This window comes from Oreochromis niloticus, linkage group LG9 (assembly GCF_001858045.2).
Source record: "Oreochromis niloticus isolate F11D_XX linkage group LG9, O_niloticus_UMD_NMBU, whole genome shotgun sequence".
Lineage (NCBI taxonomy): Eukaryota > Metazoa > Chordata > Actinopteri > Cichliformes > Cichlidae > Oreochromis > Oreochromis niloticus.
In genome coordinates, this window is record NC_031974.2 from 29,021,650 (window position 1) to 29,033,993 (window position 12,344).

The 12,344-nt window shown below is 40.3% G+C and overlaps 1 long non-coding RNA gene across 1 annotated transcript in view; it reads right to left on the reverse strand.

Moving 5' to 3' along the window:
• LOC109203470 (uncharacterized) overlaps positions 1-12,344 on the reverse strand; it is a 79,503-nt gene that overhangs the window by 1,368 nt on the left and 65,791 nt on the right. The window contains exon 7 of the long non-coding RNA XR_002063243.2: positions 11,994-12,087. This is a non-coding gene — a long non-coding RNA (uncharacterized LOC109203470). The remainder of the gene's footprint in view (positions 1-11,993; positions 12,088-12,344) is intronic.

Consider the following 12,344-nt stretch of genomic DNA (forward strand, 5'->3'; position numbering starts at 1 on the left):
TAAAACAACATGTTAGCAACAACACAGCTCTGAACATTATCTTCAGACAGGGCAGAATTCAACTTTAGTGCCAGCTACAGCTATAGGTGTCGGTCAGTGGATTGTCACCTTGAGGCTTGAGGATCAATCATTGTGTCTTACTTCAGATCCTTTTGTAAGTACAGCTTCATTACTTGGGAAATGTGTGAATTTTGTAGGGGTATCAGAAATGATGTTAGCAACTTTTGGTCATTAGCTTGAGTATTTTGCAAATACTTACAACTTGTTAGGACTTCAACCTCATCTGTAATACTAAATTCTTTTACAAGACGACAATTCAAACCACACAGACACTAGACTCTTTGGTGTTTATGAAATAGCTTCGATTTTCCGCATAAAAGATGGATGAATGGAAACGATGGCGAGTGATGCAGTAGCCTTACATTCGATATATTTATCTTACAGGAGCTGCTTGGTCATTAAATCCATGTCATGAAGCTCCCAGTGCACCAATTTCTGCTGATGTTAGTGCTGGAGGAGGTCTGGAACTCTGCAGTCACTTACTCAGCAGAACATTGGTGAATTTTATGCACTATGCATCTCAACACCCAGAAACCCTGCTCTGTAACTTTTTACAGAGTTGCTGTGGTTCCTAAAGGTAAATTGCATGTCTATGTGCATGATTTAACAAACATGTGGAACTGAAAACACTTGGACTCAAAGATTTAGAGTATAGCCCTACACTTCTGTCCTTGTAGTGTAGTTAAAAAGTTATGCCAGTGTGACCTGCTTTAAACCCATGTTCTTCATATTCATACGATGCTCCAACATCTTTATGAGAAACACCATCCAGGTACTCCTAGCGGTAACCATGTAGTACACCATTTGAAACAGACCTAATAACTTTACTCCAACTCAGGTACTCAGGCACTTTGCTGTTATTTTTTTAATCTTTGAAAGAAAATGAATTTATGAGCAGTTGGCAACGGCCTGTTTTTTACTTGTTTATTTTGTTTGGGGTTTTTTTTTACCCCACATTAAAAAGCTCTTACTTTGGTTGCTAGGAGTAGATACAAGGGCTGTTAAGAATCAACACTGCAACAGAAACTACATTAAATGACTTTACTGTAAGGTTGTGACAACTTTAAAAAGCAAACAAAACACTGTAGGTATCGGTATTGTATAGACGTGAGAATGTGGCAAACTGTCCTCTTCAATGTGTGGAATTTATCAAAAACAAATTGAAAATAAGTGAGTAAGAAACAATGGGAAAACTAAAGATTTTTTTATACATTTGAGGCTGTGGTGGAGTTAAAGAGCTAGTAATTAGAGGTTAGTTTACAGTACGTCTGTAATTTAAAATGTAGTCCAGTTACGTTATTGAGACCCCCCCGCCCCTCAAGACACATCTTTTGTCAGAAAGTTCAAAACTATATTAGGAAGCTTCATAAAATCTTTGCTTCCTAACATGGAGTCTTTCACAGAGGTCTTTCAGGGCATGTAGAGTTTTCCAAGTCAATATGCAAATCAGCCATGCAGTGTAAAGAATAAAACCACGTGCTAACTGTGTGGCACAGCAAAATAACATATTTTTATCAGGTTGGGAGTAAATATGGCCTACCAGGTGCTCCTGTATTCATAGATAGAGGGTTCTGAAAGAGCTTAGGTATCTCTCTGCGGTAGTCACTTGAAGACTTTCTGGTTTCAGCTGTGTGGGTCCTGGCTGATTCTGCTCTCAGTGCAACAGCACGGCTAAAGTGGCTGCACTGATTTAGCTTTATGTTTTTACTGGGAACACTCAACCTTAGATTTCAGGACAGATATGGGTTTTATAGTGAACCCCTTTGCCAAACAGACAATTATAAATACACAGATGCACATTCATGCTCAAAACCTCTCTCACACACACACACACACGCACGCCTGCAGGATCAAGCTGAGTGTGCACATGTGATGTGTACACACATAAACACGGGCTCGTAAAAGTTTCAAAATCCTAAATGGCTCAGTTTTTAGAGATGCTTCTTCCAGCCAGCAGTTCCTTCAGAATGTTTCTGGTGGTTTTCCGCTTCATAATGGATTAGCTGCGCAGCTAAATATAAACCCTCAGTCGCTGTGACATTCAGAAAAGCCTTGTCTGGTTTTTCTGCCCAGATGTCTACCATGTATCTACCTTACAAACACCAACCCACACACTATCCTACACTCTGTTATCCCTGGTGAGGAAGATGTGATGGTTTTATCATCCCGTGTAGAAGATTTGTGGGCCTGTGGAGCAATCTGTTCCACAGTGCAGCTACGGTAATCTGTACTGAAGCATCCACAGGACTTTCACTGTTGAAGGGAGTCTTACAGATGACCACTGTGTCCAGTGCCAGAAATACAACCCCCTTGACCTGTCCTAAACAAACCTGGAAAACTGTGTGCAGGTTATATGTATCCCTGTTCCTGCCTCCAGGTAAAAAGAACATTAATCAGAGCAGGAAGCTGTTTTAGGGACAGCAAGCTGGGTTTGAGAGACGGAAAGAAAATAGAGACCTAAGACTAGTTTAGGAAGAAAGGGGTGAGGGGATAAATAAAATGAGAGTGAACAGAAACTTCAGCGAGGTTACTGTCTGGCACTGAATTCCAGGTCACTCTCCTCAAAGAGGAGATTGAACTGATGCCTCTTCTGGAGGACCAAACTTGAGAAAAAGCACACACGGGGCTCGTTTATTCCCATTAGGTGGCCTAATTTCCACATGAAGTGATGTAGTATCTTGTGCCTGTTTAAGTACTTTGTCACAGCATAGATAAATTTCATTGCACAGCAACAAAATACTGAGTCACAGTTTAGGTGAACGTTCCCTCTGTTTTTATTGTAATTCTTTTAGTTGTAGTCTTTATACATTTGTTGCTTTTGCCTTACAGGACTATAAATCTTTACCCATTTCAGTGGCATGAAGCAGCACATGTCAGCCTTATTATCTTCTTTTAAAACCAACACATTGACCACGTTCTCTGCTGGACACCTGCTTTGTTGTTCCAATAAAACCCACCTGTCTTTGCATTTTAAAAAAGTGTCAGAAACCAAACAGATTTCCTCAAATCACTTTGAAATGCCTGTGGTTGTTTCAGATTGGGTGCCAGTTTCTATGCTAACCACATTGCAGCTGGGATTTTGCATTACATCAGATTGTTTTGCTTGTTTTCACATCACGCTTCCAGCCAGCTCGACTGAAACAATGAGACGACTGTTCCTCAGCCTTTATCATTAAAGCAGACCTGTCTCTTGCAAAGAAAAATACAGCTGGCGGTGGATTGAAAATGTCTGGGACAACTTGCCCAACAACAGCTTCCCTTTCTTTAATAGTAAATGTGAGATGGGTTTGGTTTTGTCAGTGTACATGAACATTTACACAGAAACTTTGTTTGTTACCTGGTTGAAATACAGCCCCCTGTCACACAGCTTTATAGAGGTATATTTGTATTACATGAGAGAATAACAGAAGCTAATAAAGGGACATTAAAACTGCAACAGACTGTTCACAACCAGATTGCTTCTGACAACTAAAGCTTATTGTTCTCAAGACCCACTGGGAAATAAGGAGCAGACTGAGACAGAATTATGTTTACCTGTGTGAATAGTATAAGCTGACGCTGTGTCTGTATCAAGGTTTAACAAGCTGACCTTCAACCATATATTAGCTGCATGTTCTAGTTGAAAGTGTATTGTACTCTAGCATTTTCCTCAACACTTATTACCCATAAATGCACTAAATTACACCTCAATAAGTCAGATCCTATTGTATTTTGTGTTGATGTGATTTGACTAACTATCAGTTCGTCCATTTTAGCTTTTTATTAGCTTTCAAATTTTTTCTACATTCCTAAACAATGACCCCTTTGGCTCAGATGTCTGCTGGCTATACCAGAAGCCCTGAAATATTGGCAGTTGTCTCCAGAGGCTAAGTCATGAGACTGTATCACTGCAGATTGCATGTGTGTGACTGGTAGTTCATCATAGTGTCATTGCCAGAGACTGCTTATTTTCAGGTCATTTCAGATCAGGTCTAATTATTACCACGTCTTTCATTTTTCTGGGGTTGTGGTGGGGAAATTAATTCATGCCAGGTCATGATTTCTCCATGGTCCATTCTGGTTTAGTTCAAAAGTTGGCAACCTGTTTGCTGTGCCACATATGGGCAGATCCAGTTTCCTATCTTTTCCCATTGCTGACAGTAATACATACTGTGCATCTTTGAAGCTTCATTTTCTTTAAAGTTAACCTTCAGGACAATAAACCACAAAATTTACTTAGTGTATAATAAACCATTTATACCCAGTCCATGGGATTTTTTGCAATGCTTGTGTTTCTGCACTGACAGTAAGTGAAAACCAAGTGTGCCGACACACTGATAGCCGGAACATTAATGACTGTCACTTTAAGAGATATTGGACATGGATATCATTATAAAATTCTAAGAAATGTAATATATTTTAATTTTGTGTCCATCTACTTTATATATAGTCTAAGAAAAAAAACAAAAGTGTGATGCTACAGCTGCATAAAGTGTCATACCTCTGCAAGCGCTGGTTCACACCCCCAGTGCTGCCATCAGTCAGTTTCCATCTCTTTGCTGACCCTTTCTCTGCTCTCCTCACTCCTTATGTTTCTCACCTCCTGTATCCCATCAGGCTGACCCGGGCGTGTTACCCGTGGTGAGTGAGACACACGAGCAAGAAAACCCCAGGCCGATGCTGCTGGGAAAACCATCATCCACATTCACACCTCCACCCCCCAACCCGTCAACTTCACAGCAGCACCGAACACCAGCTAATTGATTTCATCTGTCTTTCTACTGGGCAGGGATAAAGGCATATAAAGAATGACCTCATCTCTCTCTCTCTCTCTCTCTCTCTCTCTCATACACACACACATACACACACAATAAGCACACAGACTGCATTCTTCTTTCTTTTTTTAAAAAAAATTATATTATTGCAAATCCATTTGTTTTATATGGTATAACACCATCTTATCTCAAACTGACTATTACCATGTACAAACATCAATGTCTTCTGTCACCTGCAGCTTCAGTGTTCACACTTTTTGGGCCACGGAAACTACATTTAACCTCCACTGCATTCATGTTTGTATCCCTCTTTTTTAATTTAATTATATTCATCTAATCTGAATACCGATTAGAAACAATCCAGTTTGGGATAATCAGCTTGAGTACCTGATGACTGTGGTTTCCTGCGATCATCTAAATTAAAGCTGAAGTTATTCTGCTCATTTCCGGTTACACATTTTTATTCTTGACTCTACCTGAGTAGCTTTGTATCATTCACAGTTCAGTAAGGAGCAATCATTTAAGACTAAAGATGATTTATTGAGATACAGAAACAAGTTGAGCAATTTGGTGATTAGATTCTGATAACCAATCATTACTGCATAGTGAAAATGAAGACAGAGGTTTGGATGCGGTTCTGTGTGACACCACAGCAGCAAAGACTACTCTGCTGCAGGTAAAGCACCATGTGGTGCCAAAATCCCAAAACCAAAAAGGCAGAATTACAGAAGAGCACTGAGATTTAAATGACACAGAATGGAGGCTGATTGGCTTGGAAAAGGACAAGAAAATGATTAGACAGTGTGGAAAGGTGTAAGTGATTTAAACATAGCAGACTATTAGCAAACATCCAGGAAAACCTGCAGATGATTGATGACAAATCTTTCTTATTGAATTTACACATAAGCTTTATTTCTAACTTTCTTCCGATTGGATGGTCCTAACAAAGTTTGAACAGTAAATCATGTATTCATATTTTTTGTTTGTTTGTTTCTCCAGCTTTTAAAAAAAATCCATTTTATGTACTGTGCATTTTCATAGTAATTTTACAAAAAGCAAGCAATATTTCCACAGCCTCCATCGCAAGTACACTGTACTTTTAGAGGTGCAAGAAAAAGAAAAAAATAATTTTAATTTTAAATGTTGAATCTACTTACAGTATATAGTTGTTACCTACTCATTCTACTCATACCCTTATGTATTTGTAGGTAAATATAATTATGATACCATTTCAAATGAAATACAATACAGCTATTTATACAGCACCAAATCAGAATCAAATCAAAACAACAGTCACCTCAAGGTCCTATATATTGTAAGGTAAAGAGCCTACAATAACACCAAAGACAGTAAAAGAGGTGAGTGAAGAAGAAACACTCAGTGCAACATAGGAAGCCCCTTGCAGCATAGACACATTGCAGGGAGGGTTCAGTGTCAGCTGATCCAGCCGTAACTATAAGCTTTATCAAAAAGGAAAGTTTTAAGCCTAACCCTAAAAGTAGAGAGGGTGTGTGTCTCCTAAATCCAAATTGGGAGCTGGTTCCCCAGAAGAGGGGCCTGAAAGCATCCCATTCTACTTTTAAATATCTTAGCAACCACAAGTAAGCCTGCAATTGCATTGCATTTAACTGCAGGGGAATTACGCCCATAGTTATTATTATTTCCAACTGTTGTAATTTACATACATTTGTGAATACAGAGTAGCACAGGGCCCTCAGCAGGAATAAAATGTGATTACAACAGTGATTAGGACAGAAACAACCTGGAGTGGAGGTGGGTTGAAAAGTAACTTGCAAATGTGCAACAACTGTAGGCAGGCTAAAGCAACTTAAATGGTGTGCCTTTTATGAGATTTGTAGAGAAATTTGTAGAAATGCATCAGCGGAGCCATCAACTGATGTGGAATTAAGATCAGCTAATCTGCTGATGTGCTGGCATTGCAGCTGAGTTTGACTGCTGTCTGAAGTAATGCTATGCTTGATTTGACAACTTTAGGAAGGTTTAACTGTTATAATAGCTCAAACAGAACTGTTGAAAATGAAGAGAAATATTTCTATATCACAGTATCACGTGAGCTGTGATTGAATGAAATGTACAGGATTGTAGGCATTGCTTGTTGGTCTTCAAAACTGCCATTTGTCCAAAGGCCGCACTTTGAAAACATTTGTTTGAATCAACCAAGCAGCATGATCTACCTCAGGCTAAAAATGCATCATGCAGCGGCAGAACAAATCACATAACACTGGTCAAATGTTACTTATAAAGTAGTGGCCACATGTTATAAACACGTTACTAATTAACCACACAGTAGTCTTTTCCTGTCATTGTCTCCATAAGGACTCAAATCACTCTAAACTACACATTTTATTTATAAAAGTCTGATAGGGATTCTGTATGAAAAAACCCTGTTCTCTTTGTTGTCTTTGCCCATTATGATTTTGTTTTGCTTTTTTCTGAACAGAGTGTAGAAAATGTTTTAAAAATTAAATAAAATAGTGTGATTTTTTTCCCCTCAATTGGTTGTCCACTTGTAAAAGTGATAATGATTGCAATATGGGGTTGTCACATGACCCTTCCTAACAGAGTTTGCTGATTGGTAATAAATCTTTTCTTCTCTTCTATTTTTAAGGGAAACTGTTTGCTGACTACAGCTCTGCAAACACTGAAGAGTGGAGGCTTTTCTTCAGTTCTTTCTCATGTTCAACATTAAATCATAAATTTGCGATACATTACTCATCAACGTATTGACCTCTCCTGAATGAATAAGCAAAATGATGAGGGGAAATAGGCAGATTAATTACTAATAAAACAGACCTACTTTCCATAATTCTGAGTAGATCTATGATGTAGTATTTTTTTTTTTTTATTATTATTGTTAACTGTTAATTGTGCATGTTTTAAAAGCTAGCGGGGGATATATATGTTTTCACATCTGCCTGTCTCTTCTTTGTGGTGACAATTTTCTGAAATAACATCACCAATCTGGTCCCCCAGAGGTAGGAGAGAGGCCAGATTTGATTAGCGGTGGCGTCAGGGCTCCTCTGGTTCTGGCACAATGATCCAGGCTTCTCACTGTGCTAATATCAGTGGGTCCAAACCCACAACTGATAACAAGATGGATAAAAACCCAATGGAGAGGCAGCAGAGGAACCGCTGGAAGCATAGCTTTCATCAGTCACTCAGTAAGTCAACATGGGAGCAATAACATGCTTTGACACTGCTACTGATCTGATCTATGAGTCATGTTTAAGAAATGGCCTCACTGTGGAGGTTCATGGTACACACAATATCACAAATGAACGCCAAAAGACAAAAAAACACGGAGCTAAATGTACCCACATGAGCTTTCACAGACTCCTTCCTCCGATTCTGCTTGGGCCTGGGTGGTTTGAAAACGTGCCAAACTAATCTACAGTATGTAATGCCGTATTTGTGCATGTGTGTCATTATCCACTGAGCAAAAACAAACAGAGAAGGTCTGTTGGGGCAGAGACTGGACGATATGGGTCCAAAGCTTTAATTTGACAGGAATCATGCTCAGGGCTTTGTTGGGGCTCAGCATCAAGCTGGCCATTTGTGCAGACTCTGATTGCCACCATCCAAGTCACATAAGCCAAAGAGGAAATCTTCAAATAGAGGAAATTAGCGTAATTGCTCCCCTGAAAATGACTTCTTTAGAAGGCCACTTTGGTAACTCAGCAAACAAACCAGCCCTTTAGGTGAGCTGAGGAACAGGGAGATCTGCTTCTAAGATAGGTAGGTGCCAAAAAGCCTAAGAGTACAGTACAGGGATGGTGAGAAAGAATGGGATACAGAGGAAGAGTTTGTGTCACTAACACGAGGCTGAACATCCAACAAGCACACTTTGTTCTTTGAGAGGATTGAGCGTATCAAGTCCAGACTTCTCCTGTAGTAATTCCCTTTGTACTCACCAGACTTAATGAAACTGAGACACAAAAAGAGGGGAGATGAGAAGATTATCAAGCGAGAAAACACATTTTTTGATCATTATTTTGTGGAGGGATTTGGTTCTAATGCAAAACTAACGTCCCTCGGGAGAAACATTAGAATCTTGCCCTAATCTGCTCGTCTGTGTCAGCACTCTCCAGAGATTCATCTAAGAAATAATGATATATAAAAACCCTACAAATCCACCGAGACAGGAGGATTACTCTTTCAACCGCTGACAGATCTGAAGATAGCATTCTTTAGCGAAACTTTGAAAACCAGACGCTTTGGCCGAGCATGTTTTTATATAATCTTCTGTGCTACCCTTTCAATCAGTAACACCTGTTTGTTCCAGAAAGACCAAAAAGCTTCGCAATGCCAAAACCTTCCCTGCCTTAATTCTCGAGGATTTCAGCTCAACGAACGACTGCATGCAAGCAAACACTTTTCCACCAGATAATCTTCTCCCTTTCACACCAATCAGCCACCAGAGTATTTTTAGCTGGAAACAAGGAGGAGAAAAAAAAGAGAGAGACATGAGAGTAACAACGTGGAAAGAATTTGGAGCTAATAGGACGTATGCTTGCAGTCTGCACTTGACGAGTGTCGGACAGAATGACTGCCTCTGTGTGACTGATGCCATGTAAAAAAGAACGTTTTATGGTAATTGCCCATGTAAGAAAGTTTTACTCAGCTTTTTTTTTTTTTAAAGGAAGCTTAAGACTCTAAAAACCTCATACACGGTTATGGGAAATTTATTTAAGAGCTTACAGTAGCCTGCATTGAAAAGCTCACACCTTGAAGCATTCTGTGCTCTTTGTCAGGCAGGATGTTATATAGATTACCGTAAAGCATGCCAGTGGAGGTTTTTCTATATTGAGAGGATGGACAGTTGCCATTTTAAAACAGAACAGGGCTTCCCTTGGGAAAGTTGTTCAAGCTAAACACACGTTGTTGTGGACCCCGACGCAGAGAGCCTCTTTCGCTGCATTGTTTCTGCTGCATGCAATGAGGCATAACGCAAACAAGTTCATCTCATTCCTCCTCTACTTTGCTGCCTTGTAATTTCAGCGTGCAGTGTCCCACGCATCTACCCCACATCACAGCTCTGTCACTCACCCCTCCGATTCCCTGAAAAACATTGCATGCCTCGACCTACACCGCAACATGGCCTAAATATACAGCCCCCCTTTCCCTTCTTCTCTCTGCATGCTTTGACACTCTGTATGCACTCACCACCGCAGGCTTCCCTCTGTCATATCTCCTGTATGTGTGCGTTTGCGTGCATAAATGTTTTGTATGTGCACCCTACTGTGCTGCTTTTCTGTTTTTTTCCCCTCCAGCTCGTGTGAGACCAGCAGAAAGACATCAATCATTCCCGTGACTATTACAACTTGCATTTCAATTTGTTGGCCGCAAATGTCAAGGCGGGCCGTGGTGTGGCTGCATTCAGGGCGAGTGCCTCAGGGAAGGAGGAAGCAGAGACAGTAGACCTTGGGGCCACTGTCTGGAGATCTGTTACCAGCACAGGACCCGACCCTGTCAACACCAGCTCACACTCGGTTACAGAGACACAGAGACGACTGCGGGCAGGGTGTGTTTGGACAGCGGCAGCAAGCATGGGAGCAGTCAGAGTGCAGCTCTCACTGCTGCTCTGCCTCTAGCGGTTAAGAGCACACACTGAGCAGGACTGTTGTTTGCATTAGAACTCAATATCACATATTTCAAACACAAAGTGTATCAAACATTGTGATGACTGTGTCATGTAGTTAAGATATGCATAACTACTGTATACTGGTGGCCCTATTATGGCTGATGGGGCATTATTATGTCCAGAGTCAGCATTTGGGAAAGTAATCCCCCTGAGTTAAAACCTTAGGCCTTGAATATTTGTTTAGCTCTTGATGATGTCAGCAAGCTCGCAGATCCTTCAAAAACCTTTTGTTTGTGAGGGGAAGCCAATCAGTAATGGACTGGTTCTTATATAGCGCTTTTCTACTCTATCTGAGCACTAAAAGTGCTTTGTACAACTAATTCATTCACCCAATCACACCCATTCATACAAGCACATTTTCTATTCATGCACATTCACACTCCGATGGATAGGTAATAGGTAGTAGCTGACCTGCTCTACCACCTGAGCTACAGCCACCAGAAAGCAGGAAGGTCGGCCTCAAAGGGAGAGCCACTAAAAGAGGTTAATTTCTGACTGTGGATGAACTGAGGGGCTACACAAAGGCCCCGGAAGGAATAAGGATTGAAATGAGCATTATAGGACCTTTTTAAAGAGGCTTATAAAAAGATTTTTAGATATAAAAGTTTGTGTTCTTAAGGTCAAAGGAGTTTGCAAAGAAAAGCGTCTGGACTTCTTTAAGTTGCTTGAAGACGTTTCACCTCTCATCCGAGAAGCTTCTTCAGTTCTAAGGTCAAATGGCCGAGAGTCCCAGATTTAAACCCAGTGGGAGTATCCCCCCAAGGAGGGACAAAGGACCCCCTGGTGATCCTCTAATCACATGCGCCCAGGTGTGAAAGCGGGTGTGGGACCACACCTGGGCGCATGTGATTAGATCACCAGGGGGTCCTTTGTCCCTCCTTCTTTGCAAACTCCTTTGACTACGATGACCTGGATGACTGAGAACCTTCACAGACGTGTTCTTAAGGGTTTTCTGTATCTTCAAAATAGACTTTTTTTAAGTCACTGAGGAGCACCAGCTTTTTCAATTTTATCATTAAGTTTCCATGATTATTTAAAACATTAAGAATAAAGTTTTGAGAAATGGTGATGAACAAGAATACAATTTCACCAGAAAAATTCATAAAAGCTTTCTCCATTGTAATAAACTATAAAGAAGGTATGTTTATAATAGACTTTTTCCTGCATTTGTAAAATATTAGAAATTTGTCATATCCTCCAAATCACACATCTGAATAAACTGTAATGAAAGCATGAAACATGATATGATTTTTTATCCCAGTGACAATGATCCTTTATGTGGAAAAACGTACATTAGTCCACCTCTGGATGTAAACCTTTGAAATTATTATCAGTGATAATTTTCAGTGACTACTAAAAGAATATGTTTAAAATGTATTCGGCAGAATGGATGACAAACAGCAAATTAAAACCAATATAAAGTCTAATGTTTTGGCCAGGACATGAATATCAATTGTTCATCTCTGCCGTATAAAGTCTGAATGTGTGTTGTGATTGAATTCATCAGTTTTGCTTACTTGTTGGTGTGGCTGTCCGTCTCAAAGAGCTGCTTGGACATGAAGTGGTAATCCCCACCATCGGTCTCCTGGTTCTTCTTGGCCCGACTGGTGTCTGAGTGAAAGAAGATGAAGATGGAAAGAGAGGGAGTGATTACCTCAAACCCAGACTGTCTGACTCACTGCTGGGGCAGAGACCATCTGAACTGAGCCCCTTATTACCAGCAGTGGAAGTCTGAAACACAGCACTATGGGTCATGCCAACCCTTGTATGTATTGTTGTGTAATAACTGTAAATGACACAACCTGTAATGCTGCAGCCCCAAACTCAGACACTTAATTGACATTCAGCAGAGCTTTACTGTCTTAATA